Source organism: Pseudorasbora parva, chromosome 5, assembly GCF_024679245.1.
Source record: "Pseudorasbora parva isolate DD20220531a chromosome 5, ASM2467924v1, whole genome shotgun sequence".
Lineage (NCBI taxonomy): Eukaryota > Metazoa > Chordata > Actinopteri > Cypriniformes > Gobionidae > Pseudorasbora > Pseudorasbora parva.
This window is the reverse complement of record NC_090176.1, coordinates 33,038,228-33,059,958: the sequence shown is the minus strand read 5'-3', so window position 1 is coordinate 33,059,958 and position 21,731 is coordinate 33,038,228. Positions and strand designations below refer to the sequence as shown.

At 39.0% G+C, this 21,731-nt stretch overlaps 1 protein-coding gene across 1 annotated transcript in view; it reads left to right on the top strand.

Moving 5' to 3' along the window:
• il1rapl1a (interleukin 1 receptor accessory protein-like 1a) overlaps positions 1-21,731 on the top strand; it is a 153,722-nt gene that overhangs the window by 33,163 nt on the left and 98,828 nt on the right. The gene's annotated exons all lie outside the window — the stretch shown is intronic.

Below are 21,731 nucleotides of genomic sequence, written 5' to 3'. Positions count from 1 at the left end.
TCCTTATTGGCTTTTTTATGCCAATTTTGAGCATGCAACAGTCGAGTGTTACACTTATCTTCTCCCCACTGAAATGCATAATGTATTGTTTTTATGGATTGCTATGACAGCGCTCGTAAGAGAGCAACGACAGAGTCGGCATTCATTAGTACCTTGAGGATGTGACAATCGAAATTAGATCCCTGTGAGGTACCGGTCCATATTTCATCTCAAACCTGGAGGCCTTTCGCTGCTTACATCCCGTGTTAGGTAACCCATGCTTCATGCAAGATGCCACTGTCAGAGTGTTCTAGGGTGGATTAATGTGATATTCTGCACATTCGATTTGTGCTTCTGCTGTTTTCTTGGCGTTATCCCAGGTTTTTACCTCGCCCTATCCCTGCTCTCCGTTCTGGGTCAGCGAGCGTGTGTTGGTGTGAAAGCAGGGCTTGTTCATTTGGTGTCACCCCGCTGTTAACCAGATACAGTTACTGAGGTTAAATCTTGTCATCTACCACTGCCATGATCTAACAGAGCCAAGCCTGTGGTTTGTGCACAGGAGTGCTGTTAAACTAAAGGACATGCCAAAATCCGCGCACACACTGGGCATAGATGGTAAAGACTCATCTGGAAGAAAAACAGACTGTGAGTGTAGCCAAGCGAGTCTGCACCAGCTGATCTGTGTGTGTGTGTGTGTGTGTGTTGGAGAAAAAGGAAAGAAACATAGTCAATTTACTCATCACGACAAAATGTCGAAACTTTGAATCCTTTGTCCACTAATGCGACTCAAATCAATAAACTACGCGTGATGTCAATAGAACGAGTGCTGTTCTGAAACTCATCTCACAGCTTGCAGCTTCATTTCTAAATGCACAGTTTAAAGCAGCCAATATTAAGGCACTCGGCATGCATTTTTCTACACAGTAGAAGTTATACATACATACGGCTGTCTAAACACCATCTGCGATGTTCAGAGAAGTCTGAAAGGCTGCAGGAATGCAGAAATAACCCATAACAATTGTATAGATGCCTTAGATTTTACTGGAATTGATTCACTTTCAAAAATACAGGCGGACAATGTTTAAACACTTAGAAACTTACAGTATTTGAGAACTCAATTCAAGTGTGATGAATATATACAGAAATGAATATTAATACAGAATGAATATATATAGAAAATCAGAAGTTTCTTTTTTTTTGGTCATTATTTAGCTTTGTCATTAATTTTCTTCTGTGGACACAAAAGGAGATGTTTGACAGAATGTTTATGACAATGAAAGTGAATGGTGTCTGGGATTCCAGAATGAATATGCTTAAATTGTAATCAAATCACTTCAAATTATTGAACCATATTAAGCACAATTAATCATATATCAGTATGTATTTGTAAAGAGAATCCCTCAGAAAATGATGATTAAAGCACATATTGGTGGCAGATGAGTAAATTAATGAATAGACATTAACAAGTGGCTTAAAAAGCCAATATATAGTTTTTTTCTATATTTTGCAGCAGTCTGAGTTTGTGTTTACATGCAAATTGACGTCTTTGGTCGTTTTGTTGCATCTCAGTGATTTTGAGCATCTCATGCCATGTTTTTAAGATGCAGTGTCAAGTTAAATTTTAAAAAGAATGTCTCAAGACCCATGTGTTCAGTCCCATTTCGTTTTGCTCCAGCTGTTTTTGAACAAAAACTGTGCTTGGTAAGTGTAGTTTGGTTAGACACATTACATTTTATTGCAGGGATGGTCTCCCTGCTGAGTCTGACTCAAAAAAATATTGTGATATTACAAATGGTAGCTTAAATTGCTCCAATGGGAGGAAGGTTTCATAAGGAATTTATGTACAGGAACATCATTAATTTGCGTGGTTTTTGTTTTGAGATTTTTTTTGTGTTGTAATAATTTGTAGTTAAATTTTAAAACATGTTTTTTATGTTTTTATACTTAAAGGTGGGGGTAAGTGTTATTTCAAAACTGTTTTAGAAAAAGGACTAGAGTGGGCCGAGTGGAATAACAAACTTGTAGCCAATCAGCAGGTAAGGGGCGTGTCTATGGTGAGAAGAGGGGCTCAGTGCACAACATTATTCAAAACACACGAGTCACACAGGATGGACATTAGCCAAGAAAGAAGTTAAGAACTAATATATGCTGCTTTTGCTTGAATATGCTCGTGTGTCATGTTTGTTTGTCTATTTGCAATCGTATTGTCACTCACTTCAGCGATGATAAAGACCCGTTTATTACCACACCGTATGGAGCATTTAAATCACCTCAGTGTTTCAAGCGTCAGTTCACAAAATGTGTCCGACAGGTAAGATACTATACTCCTAATATATGTTTGTTTCCTCTTTTCATCTATATTACCCATCCGGTCATAATTGTAATATGTTGTTAGCTGGACTATCGAGCTTGTATAGCCTACTAATTTTATCGAGTTGTTCATGAGAACTGTATGTGTTTTTGTGATCGCTATAACTCTAATCTTGTCATAATTGTAATATGTCGTTAGTTGGACTGTCATGTCCGTGTACTATCGAGTTGTTCATGAGAACGGTTTGTGTTTTTGTGATGGAAGGGGTGACTTTTTAATTGAATATTCGACCTGGATAAGATACACACAGATTCTGCCGTAATTGTTGCCTGGGTTACGTATGTGTGGGGCGGAGCTATCAAAATAGGGCCGAGACCCTTTTTGGGGGTAGGGGCGTGTTTGTTTTGGTGATTTGAAATATCAACAACGATTACCAGATAGCACTTATCCCACCTTTGATGAATAATATTACTAAATTAACAGTTGACGTTAATCGTGTTAATGATGTCACATATTTAATGAATTCGATTGAGATCGAATTCATGCTAGATTTTTTGCTATAAAATATAGACATGGCATCTGAGGACTAATTCTCTTTTTTCTCTCAGTCATTTTACTTTATTTCCAGATTTGTTTACAAGCTTGTTCTTAACAGGGCATGTACATGCATGCGGACTCTTCAAAAAAGTGCATTGACAAACTTAAATGATATAAATGACATTTGTATATATTCAAAATAAAATATATCGTACTGAATGTCAGCTAGCTTTATTTTGCTCAAGATAAGGATTTATTAAAGGGGGGGTGAAACACTCAGTTTCAGTCAATCTCATGTCAATCTTGAGTACCTATAGAGTAGTATTGCATCCTTCATATCTCCGAAAAGTCTTTAGTTTTATCATATTTATAAAAGAAATATGGGCTGTACCGAGTCTTTCCGGAAAAAACCGAGCGCCTGGAGGCGTATCGTGTGGGCGGAGCTAAAGAATGACGAGCGCAAAGCGGTGACGTCCTCAAGCGTGGAGAAACCCATCTATCTCAGCTAATACAGATAATGATCCACAATCAAATCTGAGGGAGAAATAAATTGAACAGGAGAAACGGCAACATCAGGACGTCCGTCTCTGTGGTATGTAAGTTACTGTATTTAATGGCCTCTCCACATTTCTGTGTGTTTACTCGCAGAGTATGAGGACATGATTCGGTTTATGGACTATTGTATGCGACTAGACCTTAGAAGTAGCAAGCAAAACGGTTTTGCACGTCAGAATACTGTAACGTTATACAGAGAACAACAATGGAGTAACCGTTAACAGTTAGCGCATTTGAATGACGAAGCACGCGATCGTGTCGTTTACTGATGTTTACTCATGCGACGGTAGCCAATAGCAGAGACATTTGAAGCAGTTTAAGTTAACTCACCGTCGAAGCTTTATCGCTGGGACCGCTCCGTCAGAAACACACTTCTTTGGTATGATTTGGTGAAGTCCTGTGACAGCAGTGGCGTGTAAATCCATTTTGAGACGCAACTGAAACGATGTTGTCAAGCTTCCCGTCATTTCTGCGTTCAAATCGGTTCAAATGCAGCGCTGCCTTCCCGGAATGCTGTGCTGAAGCGTTGAAGTCGCTCGACGTCACCCATAGGAATAAAGTGGAGCGCGGCGCCGTTCACGGACGACTGGATCTGCAGCTGAGAGACTGTTTACAGCGTGCTCTAGTCACGCGCGCGCGCACCCTACCGGGAGAAGAGCCCGTACGGCCCATACAAGGACCTTCCGCTCTTATTAACGTCAAATAGACCCATACTCGAAAAAAACTCGCCGAAACTTGTGAGAAACCGGAAGGAGTATTTTTGACACAGAAATACTCCATCAAACGTCCAACATTAGTTTTTGAAACTTTGTCTATGTTTAGGATGGGAATCCAAGTCTTTAACAGTGTAAAAAGCTCAGTATGCATGAAACAGCATTTCACCCCCCCTTTAAGTCCACATGTCATGCAAACAAAAAACTGCTTCTAACCACAGGTCGAGAGCTGTCATTGCAACTACACAAGTTTGCGATGCTGTTTATGGATGTTTGTTCGAACGATGGTTTCGGGAAACACAGACTCGTTGAACTATGTTGATAACAATGGAACTTGCAACCATAGTTGGCTAATAATGCTTTTGTCTAACGATGCTTTTGCATATTCATTTAATCTCGCACAAACAATATAAATTATGTTTCTAGTCATTGTCTGTGTTTTATAGGTGCCTTATAAATACTTGCCCTCTGTAGCGGACCTAGCTACTGTTCCATTACCTGGTGCTCTGAGTTAAGTGACTATAAGCCAGGGTAAAAAACTGGTAATTTAGTAGTTAGCTGCAGGCTAGCCCCAACATTATGACAACGGTAGAGTTAAGCTATGTTAAATAAACAAAATTATTTCTGCAAACTGTGGTTTAATAGTTAGGTGAAGTTTGATACCTGCCATCTGGCAATCTGACCTGTGGCATGCTGCTAACTGTCTTTAGATTAGCGCTTTCACTATGACTTAAGTAGATTGCGTTGTTTTTTCTGACCCCATGCTGCGCGCGCACCCAACATAGGTTTTCGATGTTTACAAAACATTGAAGGGGTCTATAGCCAATGCAATAAAAATGGTTTAGTTGCAGTGTTTTTGTGCAATACAATTTCTTTTGTAATTCACTTTTTTAATGTTTTATACTTGATGACTACCTGCTTTGTAGATTTAAAATTTATTTTAAGAATTAGCCAACCTAAGTGGGATTCACACATAAACCAGTGATGTTGATGACATATTTTCTGTTCCACAAAAAAATATTACCGAATTGCATTTTTGGTGAACTGTTCCTTTAAATGGTTCTTCTTTGACACACACATAATTACATTAGCATGGTTCTATCCCTGGAACACAGAAAGTTCAGGAAGCTAACGGACACTCTGCTCAAGTTTGGCAAGAGCTGAGGTGTTTTATATAGACTCACATTAATCTTGTGGCCTTCAGAAAAAAAGGCCTTATTAACCCACATAACCAGAATAAGATAATTACCTTTGTTACTCTTCTTCTGTGTTTAATTCTCGGCGGGGGTTGAGGGGTGTGTGTGTGTGTGTGTGTGCATGCGTGCAAGTGTGTGTCCGTGTGCACGCATGTGTATAGGATGGATATTATAATCTATGAATTATTAATACATTATTATCTCCTAATTAAGACATAATTTTTCTGACATTTTAATATTGCAGATGCCAAAGAACTGTTGTTTCTTTTTTCATTTTTAAGCCTAGAGTGTCTAGTCAGCAAAAACATAATATGGTGCAAGAAACGGTTCATCTGCAAGCTGCACATGAGGAATCCAAAGACATATTGGGATTTCCTTTTGCACATATCCATGTGTATTAAGATTGGAGTCTCCTTTACTACAAATGAAGGAATTGCAAAGAGGGAAGCGCTAAGATTCAGCCAATCAATGCAGAGCAGTGAAGGGATGGACTCAAACGATGACACGTATTCTACTTCAGGGGGCCCACGTGCTAACACGCAACACACATCAAAGTGACTTTGATCACTGCCAACACAAACACACTCTTGCAGGTAAATAGGGCAGAGAAAGAGAATAGCTCTTCAAACTGGATTACTAACATAGACTGCTGCTTACTGCATGATGTGCAGTATGTAAAGTAAACTGCCTACTAATTTTAAAAATATGTGAAACGCAGTGGTGACTGAGGCAAAGTCCTCAGTTTTATTTATAAAACTGTTACCTTTGATATAATATCAAAGGTAAATTCATGTCCCAGTTACATTCAATGTTGTCAAATTTTTCTGGTTAAATGTTGCCTTAACAAAGTGGTGATGCCTAAGTGGCTGAATTGTTTACTTTTTAATTAGTCTGCCATTAATGCCATAATGTTGTTCATTTAGACCGATTCACGAATGTGCCCAAAAATAAGAGGAGGGATTTATCACACGGACCAATCATGATATGATGGAGGCAATGAGGCACTTAAAAATAAGTGCGGAGCTTAAAAAGTTCTCCTGTCTTTGCAATACAATTCACTAATGTTGCTTTTGCTTTATTGACTACTACTGTAACTTGACAGATTACTAGACCGTGTAATTATGTTTTAATAATGATACATAGTTATTGTTTATTAGTGTGCACTTCAGTTCCACTCACAAGTAAGGGGCCAATTTTGAATGTTTTGTTTACAAGCAATACCTGAAAATGTTTGCATAGTGCACCTTTATTTCAGCAAGTGCTGTCTAGTAATCTCAGAAATATATCTGGTTATTTTGGACTTTTAATGCAGGTCTGGGTAAATGTCATGTAATTGTAGCAGCTCAAAATAGTTTTTTAGGAAAGGAGCAAAGATTGCAGGTTGTGTACTTCAGAAGCTGAGTACACCAGCTGAGCATCTGCTATTAAGATGAATGGAAATGCTAACGCTCTCTCCAGGTTTTCCGACCTCCTTGGGTGTTATTTATGTGTTGAGCATCAGGGACGAGATCACATTTAAACGTCAAATCGCATTATTGTGTTCACTGTATCTTATCCCCATGGGCAAACATGAGCACAATTACATCAAAATGATTGGCACCCGTCAAGCATTATCATATCAGAAAACATCATATGCATATCTTCACTTTATTGCTGAAATCTGTTACCTTCAGACATTTTTTCAGATATACATATATCATTTGAACATTTTTAATAGGAACTATACAATTCTTCATCTGTCACGAGATTGGGCAAGGTTAGATTGTGCACCTCATGGGTGTCGCTAGGCCCTTTTTAAGGGGGCTTCAGCCACCATATAAGTTAAAACGACAGTCATTTGACAAAGCTATTCATTTTGTAAAAATATAAGTTATATATTTATATTTTTGAGAAATGAAGTAGGCCTATGATGTTTTTGCATGCTTTTATTAAGAGTACATCACAGTCACATTGTGACTAACATTATATAAACATGCTAGCCTGACAAGCCAGACCCACATGAACAACACCAATAAACAAGTAAGTTGCATTTCAGCAATCTCCATTTGAGATGTCTGCTTAAAGTGTCATTCAGTCTACATTTTAGACTTGTCTTTTTTCGTCAACAATATTGCATGTTTATATAACGTTAGTCACAATGTAGGCTACGCAGTGACTGTGATGTACTCTTAATACAAGCATGCAAAAACATAGGCCTACTTCAGTTTTCAAAAATATAAATATATAACTTATATTTACAAAATGAATAGCCTTGTCAAATGACTGTCGTTTTAACTTATATGGTGGAATAGGTGACGTTTCCTAGAAGGATCGAGTGAACGATCTGTAAGCAAAGTATCTACAGTTGTATATTGTAATACAAAATAATATTAACCTTTGTCATTAGACACACTATTTAGTTTTGTATGGTACTTGAAGTTTCCTATTGTTACTGCACAAGCATCTTGCGTCATCTAGACTATGCGGTCTATCTAAGAAACTTTCAATTTAATCAGAAATTGTTTAAACAGCTAGTCAATAAGTGGATAAATCGCTACTTACTGCTTGTAGGAATACAGTTGTAATTGCCCCTTTCTTCAGTTTAAGATGCTGAGCGAAGCTTGCTTGAAATCGGCCGAACAAACGAATGATTTGTTGTGGTATCCGATTATAATAAACCTCCGATTATAATAAACCATGACTGTTGACATATGAAAAAGTCCTCACATCTCCTGCACAGCCTAAACATGATGTGTGTCCTGAGAGCTGCTGTTTTTGCTATCTACGAGTGTCTTGTTTACCATCAGTAGATTTTGCTTCGTCAGTTCCACCTGACAATGAACATGTTTGGACAGATACAAATGTTGGGGGCGTACATATAAATGATCCCCAACGCTTGCATCATGGTTGGGTTTATGTTGAGGAGCACTTATTTTTCCGTGATGGTTTTGATTCACGAGTTTTACGTAAGAAGCAGGAGGCAATGGTGTTTGAGACTCACAGTATGTGATGTCCATGTACTGAACTCTTATTTCAATATTGCAATGTTAATTCAATTTTTCATTCTAGGTCACCTTTAAACTTGTAGATTAAGTACCCTGCTGAGATTGATTGTTAATACATCACAAAATTATTGTGCTATGGGCACTGCAATTAATAGAGGATAAAGTGTAAGTTGTTTTACACTCCGTAAAGGCCTATTACATAGCTAATTTAATATTTTGCGGTAAACATAAATCCGATCAATTATCCAGATGGCGACCATTTGACGGGAACAAATGTAAACGCGTTGTGTCCTGATCGACGTGATGAGCCGATCTGCATGATTGGATCACTGTGATCACATTTTAATGCAATGTGTTAACCAGTGTTAGGAACATTACTTTAAAAAAGTAATTAGTTATAGTTACTCACTACTTGTTCCAAAAAGTAACTGAGTTAGTAACTTAATTACTCTATAATAAAAGTAACTTGTTACCAGGGAAAGTAACTATTTGCGTTACTTTAAAAAGAAAAGTGACTATAAATCATAGAATTTAGATTTTTTTCCACCCACCTGATCTCACAGAATTAATATATGTATAGCCTAATTTTATATTTTGGAGCAACTAACTCCACTCCTACTCTGAACCTAACAACGTTACCCACTCTCAACCAAATAAAACATGTTTCAAGAAAATAAATGTACAGTTACATGTATTTATGGCAAAAACGGACCAAAAAACAGTATAAAAGTATTAACTCATGTTGCATTCCAAGTCTTCTGAAGTCATACGATATCTTCATGTGAAGAACAGAGTTGATTTTAATGTTTTAGTCATTGAAATGATGGTCATGCCGCTTTGTGAACAGAACACACGCACTCGTTAATATTTCAGATTCAAATGATGCACACGGCACGACAAGTTTAGAATGACACGATCGGTCACGAGACACACGAGAGCCAATGGCATTTTACAATCAAAGGTGACGTAATGACATAATTGGTCACGAGACACACAACAGCCAATGCTGTCAAAGCTGTTGTGATGTTTCTTCCAGCGGCAATATTTGAAATTTATTATTAATCTTTGGTGGATGGACTCAACGTTCTGATCGCTTTTGGGGATTTTCTTCACACAAATCAATCGTTTGGCCCTCAAAACACTTGGAATATTTGTACTTTCTGAATAAATTGTGCCTAGGCCTGCTGTTGTATCTGCCTGATATATCCTGTTTTTTATTATACACAAATGGGTAGGTTTAGGGAAGAGTTTGAGATGCGCGTTCAAAATGTGTCTGAATATGTGTGTGTCCACAAGGTAAATGGATTTATAAACATACTAAATTATGTTTTTTTGAAAATGTAAAAATGCAGAATGTTTCTTGTGTTGGGTAGGTTTAGGGTCTGTGTGTGTGTGATGGGTAGGTTTAGGGGTAGGGGCAGTGCAGTGTAGGGGTGAAACGGCGTTGATAAACACACTAAAAAGCAATTTTGGGTCTTTATAGCATGCTAAAATGGCATACGAATTGGCGTGACATACATACGCCATTTCATGAGATCAGTCTGCAAGTCAGTTGAAGTAGGTAGAACAGACAAGTGTTTGTATATAACTTTCGATATTTATTGCCAGTGTTGGTCAAGTTACGTGTTACACTTTTTTAAATGTTCAGATATGTAAAATAACTTGGATGCCCCCAATATTAAATGTTAAATGAATGAAATGGGCACTAAATAGAATAAATTATTATTATAAAACATTGTACACTAATCTACACTATTTTAATGTTGCTGTGGGACAATGTGAAAGACAACTTTCAAATTCAATGCATTATTGTAAATATCAGTAATATAGTGGAACAATAAAACAAAATAGATTGTTTAAAACTGTAATATTTATTGCACAGACCCTAACTGACCATCAAATAAATCTAAATATTATATATTATATAATTTATAATTATATATACTATATTAGCCTAACTTACATAACCTAGCCTTTTTTTTAGTGCACATTAAAATTCTATAACTGTCACACAACTTCACTACTGGTAGACATACTGTAGCCTGCTTGAAGTATTTTCTTCCTCACAAAAGTAAATAGTTTAACAAGAAGTGCTCTCAGGTCTTGTTTGTATGGCAGGCTTACCCACTCTCTTGCGGGTATTTTCGCAATGATTGCCCGGAAAGAATCCGACTCAACTGCCGAGAACGGCAGCATGTCCTCAACTATATATCTAGATATTATTTAGTTTAATTCTGTCTGGGTGATAAGAGTTTGCGATGGAGAAAGCCCTAGTTTTGGTTGCTTTAGGGTCTCTGTCTCCTCCTTTGGTAGCGGAGCTCACTTTATCAATTGCGTGCACCGATGTGGAGAGACTCTTCCTGGGCATAAGTTGCACGTTACATAAACATTCTTACCTTTCACCTCAGTGAGTGAAAAGTAGCGCTCATCCTTCCAGTTTGCGAAAGCTACCTTTGAAGTCATTGGACATGCCATTGCTCTGACTCCTGGTCGCTGTCTACCTAAGCCAATCATGAATCATCATCAGTTGTGGTTGTCTCCCACCCACCTATCATAATCAGTTATGTGTACAACACCCACCCCCCAACACACACACACACACACCTGCAGGTATGCTGACAGAGATGAAAACTGTTCGGATGAAAACCGCTTCAGTGAGCTCAATTATAGTAACGCTGCATTTTATTCTCAGTAACGGCGTTGTAACGGGGGAAACAGTAATTCGTTTGATTAAAATGTACGCCGTTATTCCCATCACTGGTGTTAACAGCCAGAGTAAGTTAACTCAACAGTAGATTAGTTCTGATAACAAGCAAATAAATAACAAGTAAATCACATTAGACATTCAGTCTAAATTACATTAGATCTCCTATGCAGTCAGAGTAGAGTCTCACACACTGGTTTTGCGCTGGTGTCATGTGCTCTCTGCTTGATTTTTAATATTTATATAATGTTATCCAAGAATAGTTTGTCAAAAATGTGTTTCTACTGAGTAGTGCGCCATACTATCCACTAGCCAGACCGATAATAGACACAGACCGGAAGTTAACTTTGGGCCAGCCGCATAACCGTAGCAACGCGCGTGCATTCGATGAAACCATCTATATTATGTTGCCATTTATGCAGATTCAGAATTTACGGTACCTATAATTTAAAGTGTGTTTTAAATTATTTAAACCCCGTTTTAAAATGTTTTAAATCCCGCTGGAGGGTCTGGGGCTCAACGAAATGGTTGGTAAGGACCTTTTTAATTATTCCCTTGAGAAGCCATTTGATTGGGTGGTGATGAGAAGGGTAGAGAACACCACATTTGAGGCGGCGGTGGAGTTTTTCGCTCGGCAGGTGGAGGTGGCTGCCAGAGATGCTGCAGCTCTGCCTATGACGACTAAAGATACTCCATCACCCCCAGAGGTACCCGAAGATGCGGCAGCACCTCCAGAGGTGGCTGTAGATGCTGTAACGATCGCCTAGCCCTCGTAGGCGCAGGTGAAGTAGTGCTCCAGTCACACACCCAGGTCCGGTGGTCCCAGGTGCCTTGCTCCGCCCCGTGCCGCCCAGGCACCTTGACCAGTGCCCAAAGATGGCTCCAGCCACTGACCAGCACCCAAAGAGGACTCTGCTTCCTGTCTGTAGCCCATAGAGGACTCTGCTTCCCGACTGTAGTCCATAGAGGACTCTGCTTCTCGTCTTGAGTTCAGAGAGGACTGTGCTTCCCACCTGGAGTCCAGAGAGGACTCTGCTTCCCGTCTGGAGTCCAGAGAGGACTCTACTTCCCGTCTGGAGTCCAGAGAGGACTCTGCTTCCCGTCTGAAGTCCAGAGAGGACTCTACTTCCCGTCTGGAGTCCAGAGAGGACTCTGCTTCCCGTCTGGAGTCCAGAGAGGACAACTCCTCTTGTCCCAAGTCTAGGTTGGAGTCTGCTTCCCGTCTTGAGTCCAGGTAGGCTCCTGCTTCCTGTCCCAAGTCCAAAGAAGACTCTGCTTCCCATTTGGAGTCCAGAGAGGACAACTCCTCTTGTCCCGAGTCCAGGTAGGACTCTGCTTCCCGTCTCGAGTCCAGATAGGCCTCTGCTTCCCGTTTTGAGTCCAGAGAGAACAACTCCTCTTGTCCCGAGTACAGGAGGGCCTCTGCTTCCCGTCTCGATTCCAGAGAGAACTCTGCTTCCCATCTGGAGTCCAGAGAGGACAACTCCTCTTGTCCCGAGTCCAGGTAGGACTCTACTTCCCGTCTCGAGTCCAGAGAGGACTCTGCTTCCTGTCTCGAGTCCAGAGAGGACTCTGCTTCCCTTCTGGAGTCCAGAGAGGACAACTCCTCTTGTCTCAAGTCCAGAGAGGACTCTGCTTCCCGTCTGGAGTCCAGAGAGGGCTCTGCTTCCCATCTGGAATCCAGAGAGGACAACTCCTCTTGTCCCAGGTCCAGGTAGGACTCTGCTTCCCGTCTCGAGTCCAGAGAGGACTCTGCTTCCTGTCCCGAGTCCATAGAGGACAACTCCTCTTGTCCCGTGTCCAGGTAGGACTCTGCCTTCTATTTCGAGTCCAGAGAGGACTCTGCTTCCCGTCTGGAGTCCAGAGAGGACAACTCCTCTTGTCCCGAGTCCAGGTAGGACTCCGCCTCCTGTTTAGAATCCAGAGAGGTGGCTCCCTGAACTATGTGTGCCATCCTGGCCCCCTGAACCTTGCGTACCCATCCCACCCTGGTCTGTCCCGCTCTGATTCCTTCTAGGACTTCTGGGCCTGTACCACTGGCTCTTTCTATTCTCCATTCTCCTCCTTAGGTTTTTTTTGTTTCGGGTGGAGTGTCTTGTAGCTGCTGCGTAGGGAGGGGGTAATATCACTTATCTGTCTTGTCTTGTTTACCACATGTGGTGTTTTTGTTATTTCTAGCCATGTGCTTTAGTTTGTCATGTTTTGGTCTTAGGTCATGTCTCCGGTCTATTGTCCTGACCCCACCACTCTTGTTATCACATTGTTGATTATTTGCCCCACCTGTTCTCCCTCACTAACTGCCTTGTTTGTTCCCTTTATATTCTCCCTTTCTTTGCAGTCCTCTGCTGGATCATGTTTGATGTTCACTGTTCCCTGTTCCCTGTCATGCTCCATGTCCTGCTCGTGGTGTTTAGTTTGTCAAATTTGGTTTCCCCCTTGTGGAAGTTGTTTGTTTATTTTATTATTCAATAAATATAACTTTCATTTCCTCCAGCTAGTGAGTCCTCGGTCCTTTCTATTTTGTACCATTCCATGACAATTGCATTTGGAGATGTCAAATTTCAGTTTGTAAAAAAATGTTGTCCTCTGTTTAAAATGTTTGTATTTTCTCTCTCTCTCTCTCTCTCTCTCTCTCTCTCTCTCTCTCTCTCTCTCTCTCTCTCTCTCTCTCTCTATCTCTCTCTCTCTCTCTCTCTCTCTTCCTCCACTATAAAATATAGGTGTGTTATATCTGTTCAACAGTTTGAACTTGAATTCTTAAAAATAAAAGTTTACACAGAAGAACCATTTTAGGTTCCCCAAAGAATCAAGTATATATATATATATATATTAGGGCCGGGACTTTAACACGTTAATTAAGATTAATTAACTACGGGACTTTAACGCGTTAATTAATTACGCAAAAAAATAAATAAATTTAATCACACTTATTTTTGCCCCGCGGAACTTTTTTCAATGAATGAGTTTCGACGGACCGATTTTACTGGAACACCAACTAGCGCTCATGAGTCACGACAACACACAAACCATAGTGAACATGAACAAAGAAGCTGATGAGACCGCTTTGCTTGGAACCGTGGATGGGAAATTTTGTTTTAAAAAGCGAAATGATGGAAGCGTCGACAAGAGCATGGTTGTGTGCAAGCTATACAACAGGGGTGTCCAAAGTTGGTCCTGGAGGGCCACTGTCCTGCAGAGTTTAGCTCCAGCTTGCCTCAACACACTGCTAAAGTTTCTAGTATGCCTAATAAGACCTTAATTAGCTGGTACAGGTGTGTTTAATTGGGGTTAGAGCTAAACTCAGCAGGACATTGGGCCTCCAGGAGCAGGATTGGACACCCCTGCTATACAACAAGGAATTAGCGTATCACCGCAGCACATCGAGCCTCAAATATCACAAATATGCTTTTGCTACACGTAATGGCAAACATTGCACTGGTCTGCTGGACTGAAATAAATAAACAATATTTTGTTGATTAAGCTTATGTTTTCAGTCATTATTCAATGGTATGCTAAAAATCCATGTGAAAAATTACTTCTCATTGATCTCAGGTTGCAAATATTTATATGCAATTAAAATGCGATTAATTTCGATTAATTAATTACAAAGCCTCTAATTAATTAGATTAATTTTTTTAATCGAGTCCCGGCCCTAATATATATATATATATATATATATATATATATATATATATATATATATATATATATATATATATATATATATATATATATATTAGTAGTGGGCCGTTATCGGCGTTACCGTGCTGCGTTACCGTGAGACTCTTAACGGGCGATCAAAAAAAAATAACGCCGTCAATCTATTCTCAAAGTTGGGTTGGGAGCTGGGTCTATACCATACCAGCGTTTCCCAACCGGAGAACCGCGACGAGCAGGGGTGCTGTGTAAAAGCACTTGCACTGCGGTTCATCTCACATCTGATGACGCATCTTTAATTGTAACTTGAAAATAATGCTTTATGTATGTTTTTGTCGATGGATACACGTGCTGGCTTCTCAGTGATACACTAAAACAGTGATAATAAAAGAAAAACGTTGGCAAAGCGGTCTCTCTTTGTGAACTGTTTATGCATGCGAGTGCTGCCTTATGTTCGAATATGACCAGTCCTTTCGCCGTCATCACCCGTGTGTGTGTAGAGCCAGAAGACGCAAATGATAGCTTGTGCACGCTGTGAGAAGATTTATCTCTGTGTACTTGTCCCAAACAGTGTTGTGCAAGTTACTTCCAAACTGTAATATATTATAGATTTCTTATTACTGCTATTTAAAAGTAATTCTTTCCATTACAATATTACTGTCTCAGAAATATAATGCGTTACATTACTCCTGTATTACTTTCGAGTTACTTTCACCAAAAGAAGTAGCTCTTAACATTCTAAAATGTAGGCTACCAGAGAGCATTTTACATCCAGTAGAAGGCGATATGATGAACCATAATGACTGTGGGCTATCCAGGCTAACAAGCGTTACTGAAAATGTACAGAGTAAAATATTACTAAAAATCCATTAGTAATGCCTTACACTACTGCCTTACATCAAAAAGTAATAAGTTACTGTAATGTATTACTTTTTAATGTGTTACTCCCAAAACTGGTCCCAAAGCGGGCACACGTCTCACAGCGCGCAAATATTGAGTTATCTTTCAAGTCTTGCACTTGAACGAACAAACTCACACAAAAGGTATATCAACATGTCCATCTTGATGAGTATCCAAGCTAGGGGTGTGCACGAATATTCGAATAGTCGAATATTCGATCTGTAATTAACATTCGAAAACTAAAAATACTATTCGAATTTTATTTTGTTAATTGGCTGGCTGTAAATGCAGTGAATCCATGAGAAATCCCTCTAAATCTCGCAGTTATAACTCAATCCACTGGGGGGCGTTGTGGAGCAGGTTAATAAGTTGAGTGCATTTGATCACAATGTCGTCGTCTGCCTCGCGATGTTTGGCATTACTTAGATGGAAATTGAAAATGCTGTTACAAAATGGAGTTACTTTTGATGAAATCAATCACTGAAACTGAGTAATAATAATATCACCACCACAAACGATGATCACATGAAATCCAAACACCAGTGCAATGAGCGATCACTGCTCAGGAGTGCAGGTAAGCTCATCTGTAGGCTACCCCGAGTGAGACCGAGATAACTTATGATAGCAAAATGATCTCGAGACAAAGGCTTCCTTTAAAGTTCTTTGAGGGTTTATGAACAGAAAACACAAAGTTCTTCACTCAAACTTCACTTAACTGTTATCTTTATCTCCGCAACGCCTGTCAGTGGCGCATGTTCTCACCCGAGAATAATATAATAATCCAATAATATTATAGTTTCTCTCTACATGAAAATGTGAAACAATACAAAGTAAACACATCAGCCATATCAAACACACACACACACACACACACACACACACACACACACACACACACACACACACACACACACAGGTCGGTAGCCTATTGACGTGTGTGTGTGTTTGTGTGTGTACGTTCTGCACGCTAACTGCTCGCTCTGCTTTATAAGTGTTTCTTTCCACTCGTGCTCCTTGAGCTTATAATGCTTTTGTTCTTTAGGCATTTTTTTACTCACCTCAACTCTTTAATGTTTTAAAAACCTTAAGATATAAAGTAAGCGTGTTGTGTACATTGCCTAATCATAAGCTTGTTCAGAAATGGTGACATGTTGAGAGAAAAAAAGAAACATCTCTCATTTTCTCAAAATACCTAATTTAAATAAACGAATATTCAAATATTCGATTTTTATGAGCCCAAATATTCGAATAAAATATTTTGGGAAAATCCCATCCCTAATCCAAACAGACATAGTCTGAATATGCCTTAAGTGAACTTTATACAGTCGAGAAAGACGCATATCCCTGCATTAGGTCTTAAAGGGGCAGTAGCCTTTACTGCTCTGTTTTATGTTAAACAAAAGATAAAGACATCACTCCTTGCTCTTGATTGAAAAGCTTCTGTAAGTTTAATAAGGATTAATCTTTAATTTAAACAGTGAAATATGCAATTATTTTACATTTGATTACTTTATCCCATTTCTCTACCTAAAAACGAATGTTAGACCTACCTGAAAAACCTGAAAAGCATTGTTTATTTTATTAGTATCTTTGCTCAATAGTATTGATTTGTGCTGCTGCTAGTATTTAAGTTATTTGCTCTTATTTTCTTTATTTGTATTTGACAGTAGTCCTTTTCCCCCTGAACATAGCAAATACAGAACCGTACCGAAACCGTGAGCAATCTGTACCGTTATGTCCCTACCGTAACGTATGTAAGAGGATAGCATACACATTCTGAAAGCCTTCAGCAGAATTCAGATGAGCCATTTTCTAGATTAATTTCAAAATCTCTATTCAAAATTTCACATTTATATATATATTCAGAAATACACACACATACACATACACACATATATATATATATATATATATATATATATATATATATATATATATATATATATATATATATATATATATATATAATAAACTTTTTCCAACATAAAGAATTTTCTTTTGTTCAATAGAAAGGTTCTATAGATGGCATGGCATCTGTCATGGAACCATAGATGCCAATAAAGGACCTTTATTTTAAAGAGTGTTTTTGGTATGGCAGTCCTCCTCACATCCCCATTCCCCAACAGCTGCATGTATTCATCTACAAACCTGATCAAATGACAAAAGACCTTTAAGAGCCCCTGGAAAAATCACCTGGTGCATGAAAAATGAATTCTGTCTTTTGGGGGGGAAAGCTTAAAATAGCTGCTAAAACCTCATGACATTCTCCTTTCCTTTCTAATTTCCGTTCAAATTATATTAGACTCAGACACTATGACAGACAGATAGGAACACAGAGAAGCAGACATATAAACAGACCGGCAGATAAAATGAAAGCATGAAAGAAACATTTCTCTTGTATATTCTGGTTTATTCTGAAGACAATCTGGTTAAATATAATTGTAAAAATTCTAATTCTGAGAATGTCTAGTGTCATCTGTTTGCAGATTAAAATAATTGTTTATAGTGTGTAAAAAAACAGTTTTAATATGCTATTGTGTAGCGTTTTATAACCAGGATTTATTTTTCCCCCCAGAATAAATGTTTTTTATCAAACTGGTTAAAAATTTCCATGATTATTGCAACATCTCAAACCATCTACAGAAAGTAAATTGATTGATTTAGATGGTTTGAGATATTGCAGCATTTGTGAAATGAACTAATTTTGTGAGTTTTTATCCAGTTTAAACAAAGCATTTATTCTTATTTAAAATAGTACATTTTCAGCAAATCAATTTATGAATTAATTTTTTTGTGTGTGCAATTTATTTAAACTGTTTGCATTTGCTTTTGGTGGTTGAGCAGCCTCACAGCAAAACAGTGTCCAGTCTAGAACTTGGTTTTATCGTGCAGTTTGTGTGGAAAGAGATTATTGTAGATGTACAGTTCAGAATCAGCCTTACAAGAGATTGAGCTGTATGACATCAGCGGAGTGGGCAGCAGATACTGGAAGTTATAAAAACACGTGGACAGTATGCAGGAGAACTCTCTCCCTTGGGCAAGAGGAATATACAGAGAGAGATGTGTGTGATTTTATGGATGAGAGAGGTAAAGAAACAGGCGAAAACAGAGAAAGAGTGTGTGTTTGTGTGTTTGTGTTCTGAGTGGGCTTTTCTTCTGCTGTGAACCTCCTCATTGTTATGCAACTCACAGAGCGAGAGACTCACCCTGGACAGGACAGCAAAGTGTTTTGGAAAAGACTCTCTCTCTCTGTCTCTCTCTCTCTCTCCCCCCTCACACACATACACACCAATGCACACACCTGGGTCTCAAGGCTGTCTCTTTTCAGAACACACATATACAATGCATATACATAAGTTTAAAGGAATAGTTCACTTAAAAAAATGATTAATTACCTTCATATTGTTCCAAACCTGACTTCCATTATTTTGTAAAATAAAGTAAAATACAATTCTGGCTACTCTTTTACATTAAATTAATGTAAAAGTTCACTCTTTATGTTAAAATGGATATTACAAAGTGCTGTCAAATCGAGCAATTGCATCTAGCAAAAGTTTGTATTTACATAATGAATTAGTGTGTGTAGGCATAACATTATGAACACCTTCCTAATTTTGTGTTCGTCCCTCTTTTGCTGCCAAAACAGCCCTGAGCCATTGAGGCCTGAACTCCACTAGACCCCTGAAGGTGTGCTATGGTATATGGCACCAAGGTGTTAGCAGCATATCCTTTAAGTTGTGAGGTGGGGACTCTATAGATCAGACTTGTTTGTTCAGCACGTCCCACAGATGCTTGTTTGGATTAAGATCTGAGGAATTTGGAGGGAATTTCCTTAAACCATTCCTGAACCATTTTTGCTTTGTGGAAGGGCACCACAAAAATCCATGTGATGTTAAAGAAAACATAATTCAACAGACAGAGACACCTTCCATTACTCCATGGTCCAGTTATGATGCTCACATGCCCGCTGTTGGCACTTTCGGAGGTGGATGGGGTCAGCATGGGCACCCTGACTGGTCTGCAACTCTGCAGCCCCATACGCAACAAACTGATGCACTTTGTATTCTGACATTTTTGTATCAGAACCAGCATAAACTTCTTGAGCAATTTGAGCTACAATAGCTCGTCTGTTTGATTGGACCATCCAAGCCAGCCTTCACGTACCAAATGCATCAATGAGCCTTGGCCGCCCATGATGACCCTGTCGCCAGTTCACCACTGTTCCTTCCTTGGACCACTTTTGATCGATACTGACCACTGCAGACCGAGAACACCTCACAAGAGCTGCAGTTTTGTAGATGCTCTGACCCAGTTGTCCATCCATCACAATTTGGTCCTTGTCAAACTCACTCATCCTTAACCTTTCCCAATTTTCCGAGAAGGGTCCAGCTGTGGCTTGGGCGTTCCCGTCATGAAACAACGCCTATTGGGCGTTCCTGGTAGCGTCTCATCGACCAATCGCGATGAGTTTCTCAAGGCACATGGGTATAATGTCATATGCATTATTTTTCCCCCAAGCCAGTTCAGTGGAAATGCCCTGCAACCGATTCTAAATTTCATTTGGCCACGTCAATCACAATAACGATTGCCTACACCCAACCATGATCCCTAAACCTACCAATCACAAGAAACATTTTGCATTTTTACATTTTCAAAAAAAAAAAAACTTAATTTAGTACGTTTATAAATCCATTTACATTGTGGACACACACACACACACACACATAATGGTTTGTTTCGGCGTAGACATTCAGGCGGAATCACATGCGGTGATGATGGATCGTTTCGGTGTAGACTAGGTTCACGCGGAATCACACGGCATAGACATACACACAGATAGCTCAAAATGTGCAGATAACACACCACTTGGCTTTAGAAAGTGGCGTGTAACTAACTAGCGAATGTTGAACATATTAATCCGGATGTTGACAGCTAGCAGTTTAGCAGAAGAGGTGAAGAAGAATGGGGCGTTCCAGTCTGTAAAAACGGTAACCCCCACCAGCACAATAACACCCATTTTGGGCCGCAGTTGGATGATACTGAATTTTCCTGCTTTTATCACATTAACTTTAAGGGCAAAATGTTCACTTGCTGCCTAATATGCCCCACCCAAGTTTTCTGAAGTCATCCAATAACTTGAGAAACAGACTGAAATTGAGTTTATTTATTGAACACCTTTTCTTCTGAGGTAGCTGTCAAATCTCATTTGCATTCAGATATGACCAGTGGCTTTGTTTACAAGTACACCAATGGTCCGATAATTGCCAATAATCAGATACATTATAAGCAGAATAAGATTTCACACTACAACATCTTCAATGCTGCTTATTTCTTGTATTACTTTAATTATTTTCCATTAAAAGTGGTTATGGTGCTATTTTGACGCTATCCACCAAAACAAAGAGTTTCTTGCAAAAATCTGTTTGTTGCTACTGTATTAATTTGACTGCTTCAAATGTTGCTTTTTTAAACGGTTCCAAAATGCTTTTTTTTTGTTTACAACCATCAGCAAAACACATCACATTTAGCTGTAAGAATAAACTCCTTATTCTTCCAAAAGAGTAGCATTTCAGGGTCGTCACTAAAATTCTCACGGTGTAGGACATTTTTATTTGTAGGCCCCTTTCCTTTGGGCCAAATGAGTAGGCTTATACCATAAAGGACCTTGATGGGGCCCCCCTCATGCACAGCCCAGGACCACATTCTCTGTTGCTGATGCCAAGTGACTTCTATTACGATATGTTCTCTGACCTGTTCATGAGTGTAACACGGCATGTACAACATTTATACATGCACACTTTGGTCAGAGTGGAATAAATGCAATAAACATGCCTGTGTACTGCACATTTTACTGTGATTATGGTTACCCTAATTATAACCATAATCACATTTACATAATTACAGTATTCTCTTACATGAGCTCCAGCTTAAACACCATATTTCTTTAATGACATTATAATGTGCTTTAAAGGGGAGATGGTAATATTTTCCAAAGAATAACGACTTAAATCTTCTTTTGCACACAAGTATAATAAGACTTAATAAGACTTTAATAAGACTTCAAGACTTCTAATGCATAATGCACCAATCATATGGGCTATTTTTATGGAACTTAAGGTGCCTTTTGTCAGTTTTGCAGCTGGAAATCTACTGTTCGAATGATGCTTTCATTGTGCCAGAAGATAGCAATAGAAA